The sequence below is a fragment of the Elephantulus edwardii genome, unplaced genomic scaffold (genome assembly GCF_000299155.1).
Source record: "Elephantulus edwardii isolate Elephantulus edwardi_28Jun2011 unplaced genomic scaffold, EleEdw1.0 scaffold00288, whole genome shotgun sequence".
Classification (NCBI taxonomy): domain Eukaryota; kingdom Metazoa; phylum Chordata; class Mammalia; order Macroscelidea; family Macroscelididae; genus Elephantulus; species Elephantulus edwardii.
Genome location: NW_006400038.1, coordinates 1019463 through 1024922, shown reverse-complemented (window position 1 = coordinate 1024922; position 5460 = coordinate 1019463).

Below are 5460 nucleotides of genomic sequence, written 5' to 3'. Positions count from 1 at the left end.
ATTGACTCTACCAAACATGTAGGTCTTTTCCAAGGAAGTGAGCCAGAACTCACCATCCCCACTTATAGGGATTGCTGTCATTATTTCATCTAAGACTGATTGAGTTCGTGTCACAGCAATTCTACCTTCATTTTTTAAAAATTGTGACTTTAACGAAGTTTACAGAAAAACTAGATTTTCATTCATTTGTAGTTGCACATTTTTCTCCCTACACCCCCTAGTTCCCACCCTCCCTGAGTCCACTTTGCTATGCACCTCTTATTCTGGACTGTTGTCATACAAATAATGCCTAATCATATATTCCTTTTAACTGTTCTTTCCTTTATCTGTTCCAATGAACTCTTCATTATTTATCTCCTCTTAGTTTCCCTGCCAACACTCATGTCAGTCCTGTTTTATAACAGTGATGTTATGGAGTATTTGTCCTTTTGTGACTAGATATTTCACTTAGTATTATGTCCTTCAGGGTCACCTATGTAGTGTAATATTTTATGAGTTTCTTGTTTTTCAGTGCTGCATAGTATTCCATTGTGTGAATATACCATAGTTTTTCTATCCATTCATTTTCCCCTCTCTTTACTATTGTGAATAACGCAGCAATAAACATGTGTGTGCATATAATTATTTGGGTGAAATCTCTGCTTTCTTTAGGGTTTGTTCTTAGTAGTAGAATTGTTGGATATTTCTATTTCCAACTTTTTTAGAAAGCACCATAGTGCTTTCCATAGTGGTTGCACCATTTTACACTTCCACCAACAGTGAATAAGGGTTCCAATCTCTCCCCAACCTTGCCAGCATTTATTGTTTGCTGCTCTGTTTAACTTTCCTGGGGTGGGATGATATCTCACAATTGTCTTGATTTGCATCTCTTTGAGAGCAAGGGGTTTTGAACATTTTTTCATTTCTTTGTTTGCCTTCTGAATGCCTTCTTTGGTGAAGTATCTATTCATACCTTGTGTCTTTCTGTGATTGGGTTGTTTACCTTTTTTCTTGTTGAGGTGCTGGAATTTAAAAAAAATTTTAAATAGAGTCCCTTATCAGATATGTCATTATCCTACCTGCCTTCAGAATTCTCTCCTTATCTTTGTTTCTGGCAAATTTGACTGGTATGCCTTTGTGTTTTTCTTTTGGGGTCTATTCTATATGGAGTTTGTTCAGCTTCTCATATGTATGCTCTCTCATTCTTCACTATGTCTGGAAAGTTTTCTTCTAGTAATTCTCGCACAACTTTCTCAGTGCCTTTATCTGCTTCTTCTTGTTCTGAGATTCTAATTATGTGCATCTTATTCCTCTTGATGATGTCCCACATTATTTCTTGGATTTTTCCTTTATCCTTCTGTTTTGATTCTGATTTTGTTCTAGCAGATCATTGCTGAGAATTCTGTCTTCTATTTCACTGGTTCTGTGTTCCATCTCTTCAACTCTGCTCATATGTCCCTCCAACATGTTGGCAGCATCTGAAACATTGGTCCTCATATTCTGAATTGTTGTTTCTCTCCCCTCCCCCTTCTCCCAAGCCTCGAATAACTTGTTAGTTTTATCTATAGTGTCTTGGTTTGATTTTTTGTTGGATGTGGTTTTTTGTTTTGTTTTCCCCTTGTTTTTGCTTGCAGAGTCCGGTAATTCTTCCAATTTGTCTTTCACCCTTTGAAAATATTCAGTCATTGTTGGTTTTTTTTTTTTTTAATTCTGCATCAGAAAGTTCCATCTGACTTTCTGGCCCCAGGAAATCCTTTGATTCTGCATGTAATCACTTTTTTAGGGTGACATCTTGTTTTGGTTTTGCATATGATCTTTGGTAGACTGCTTCCTCTGTGTCATTGCTATGGTAGAGTTTTTCATGCCTAGGGCCTTAACAGGCCCTTGGTCTGATAACCTTGGCTCAAGGAGATCACTGCTCCAGAGAAAGGAAGGGCAGCTCACCTTGCTTGAATTTCTCTTTAATTCTTTGATTCAAGGGAAGATTTGCTTCAACTGGGGAAAGAAATGGCCTGTGAATTAACAGCCTTCTCAACCAGGCAACTGCTGTGGCTAGGTGGGGTCCAAAAGGTCCACAATTCAAGTATTGGCTCTAGGATAGGCCATGGGTACCAAGGTGGTATTCAGGAAGGAAATAGCTTCACCTGTGATATGGTGCTCTTGGCACAGGACAGCGGGGCAGCTGTGGGGCAGTCTCCACATGACAGGATTGTCCCTACAAGATGGTGTGGTTCCTACATAGAAGGGTGGTCTCCATGCTGGGGTGGGGGTAGGGGTGTCAGTGTTCTTGTGCTCTGGGCTACCTTCATTTTTCCTTGTCTAACTTTTGCATTCATTTTAGGCTGCTAAAAAGACCACGACTTGAGTCAGGAATACCTTAGTCATCTAAGTGGCATCTTTGCTTTTGTAAACCTTAACAAGTGATTAAATTACTTAACATTATAATTATTTGTTTTACTTATATTGTTATTCTTCTTAGAGCTCTTAAATTTTACTTCTGAAATGTGTAGCAGTTCAGCATGAGTCAATTACATCAATCTGGGTTTGAACCCTAATTCTCTAATTCTCAAGCTGTATGATGAGGGTCAAATCACTTAACCTCTCTGAACCTCCATCCAGCGGTAATGACAGTAAGACTTGTCACTTAAATTTGTCACAGGGATAGCATTACCCTCTTGCCCTACAGACTGGCCAGCCAGACTTTAGTGATGCCACATGTCACACCCAGGCCATGGGGCTCCCCAAACCAGAAGCCAGGATGGAACTCCAGGAGCCACCACTAGGATCTACAAGCTCCCTACCCTTACACCCCTGTGTTTTTTATCCTGGTTCAGCTATTCTTTTTACAAGTGGTCCTTGATCTTGAAAATGGATTGCTCAGCATCTCCTCCCTTTAATTAGGTTGTTGGAGTTGTTTATTCTGCACAGAGAGGAAGGGAGCTTGGAATTCATGCTGACAGCAGAGAGTCATGAGCTGGTAGAATTGGGGAGCCACAGCTTCTCTGCAAGTCACACCTGCCTATCTGTCCCTCACACTCTGAAAATGACTTTGGATTTGTGTTTGGATTGGGACACATGTTAGCAAGGGGCCTCCTCACTGAATCTCATTTAAACACTCACAGAATGAGGCTCCTTTCCTTTACCCTGCTGACTACATGGACCCATGGGGAGGATTATAGGAGGTGGCACTTGAGTTCCCTGTCAGTGTGGGCTGGTGAGGTGATGCTGGGGAGGACTCTGGTGGGATTTCCTGATAGGAAATGCAGCCTGGACTGACTGCCAAGTTCAAGAAACCCAAAAAGGCCTAGCTCAAAAGTCATTTCCCCTGGGGGGGCCTTGCTTCTAAAGGATTTACTCAGGGATTTATAGGTCTTGGGATAATTCTGGGCCTGCCCTGTCAACTCCCCACCCCAGGACTTGTCTTGGAATCCTCAAACAGTGTCATGTTGTGGCATCTGAGAGCATAAGCAGCTCTGAATTAGAGAGGCCTTCTCCACTGGCCAGCGAGGTGACCTTGAGCAGTGAGTTTGCCTCTCTATGCCTCGATTTTCTCATCTGTAAAGTAGGAGAACACTGGTAACTTCTGACCATAGTGACAGCTGCTGAGTAGTAAAGAGCTGATTTTAGTAAGAATTGGACCAGAGTCAGTTCTGTCCAATCCTTTCATTTCTCAGATGGAGAAATTGAGGTTCAGGAGGGATAAGGTCTATTCAAGGACATCCAGCTGCAAAGACAAAGCTGGGTTTCTTGGCTCCTGGCTCTGGCCCAGGGTTCTGTCTTGTAAGAGCCCTGTGTGGCTGGCAACCCTGCCTCGATCCTTACAGGAATCTAGGGGGCTGAAAGAAATAGTCCTTGTTGCCTGGTAACTCCACTAAAATGGGAAGCTTGGAAAACGTCAGGTGGTGGAATTTTTAAAACTCCAGTGAAAGTGTGGGCAGAGCACTGTGTTTCTGAAGCACGAGAGATCCTCTCCCTCTGGTCCAGCAGTCCTTAGCTCTAGAGGAAAACAGATCTGGGGGAGGAACAGGGACATCTCACATACCTACAGGCTTTCCTTCTGGACAAGTTATCTTCTCTGTCAGCACCTTCACTAACTGCCGGCCAGTCGCTGCATATCAGGTAGGTGAGCTGGCCAGGAAATGAACCTTGGTCTCCTGCATGGACAGCAAGAATTCTATCACCATGCCATCAGTGCTCCCATCTCAATCCACTCTAGTTGTTATGCTCATTAAACCATAAAAGGTGATGGCTGGCTCACCTGAGAGTGACCAAGGACCACTAGGAGAAGGCCAAGGAGGCTTCCTGGAGGAGGTAGGATTGAGTAAGGGAGATGGGGCAGCAAGGGAGGGAGGTAATCTCAAGAAGGGACAGAACAAGCTCTGGGGTCAGAGGAGTGAAAATTTGTGCCCAGCACTGGGCACAGGCCATGGAGGTTTAAGTGGAAGGAGTGGCCAGGCTCTTATCCTCCGGTTTTCTCTAAATGAAGAGGCAACCTAGAAAAAAAAGAGAGGGCTTCTCTGACACTACATCCCACAGAGAGTGCTGAGTGCCCACCAACCCAGACAGCCAGGGGTGCAGTGAGCTGTGGAGCACTGAGGATCACAGGGCCTCTGGAGCTGGCTTTGAAGATCTTAAACATGTCCTTACACTCAGGGGACTTCTGTTTACTTTCTCTATGAAGTGGCTTCCTACTCAGTTGTTGTTCAAGTTGAATCTGACCCCTTGCAAGCCAATAAAGTGGGACTATACACTGGGGTTCTTGATGGCAGGTTTTGAGGAGCAGCCTATCACAACATGGAGGGTCTCCTGGGCGTGGGCGGGAGGGGCCCTTGAGGTTCCTTCTGCCCCAGGCACCCACATTGGGATGGGGCAGGCAGAGCCTCACAGTCACACCTGTCAGTTTTCTCAGGAGCTTTCTGTCTAGGAGAGAGTGTGGAAATGACACTCTAAACAGAAATTGTCAGTGCTCAAAAACAATTCCAGACATATATTTCAATGTGCCTTTGCTTCCATGTGGCACGTGGTTCTTGCTCATCAGGCCTTGTTTACTGAAGGCCTTCTATGTGCCAAGGACCATTGGTGGCTTAGTGGAAGGAAGTTGCTCTTCCATCTCAAAGGCGTGTGATTCAAATCCACCAACTGCCTCATGTAAGAAGGCTGGTCAGTCTCCTCCTGTGCAATTAACTACCTCTGAAAACTTGCTACTGTTGGTTCTGACTTGATGGTACGTAATAATAACACGGCAACTGTTTGTCTGAGGGAAGCTGCAATTGCGGGAGTGGTGGAATTCTTCTGTTCTATGTGGGAGGTCCAGTCTGATTTCCCTCCAGAGCACCTTGTTTGCGGCCCACTGCCAGTCGGTCAGAACAGATGTACATTAGTCATGATACTGATAAGGATTCGGTGAAACTTTCAGACTTAGACGAACTAGGAAGAAAGGACTAGATCTACTTCTAAAAATCAGCTTTTGAAAGTCTTATG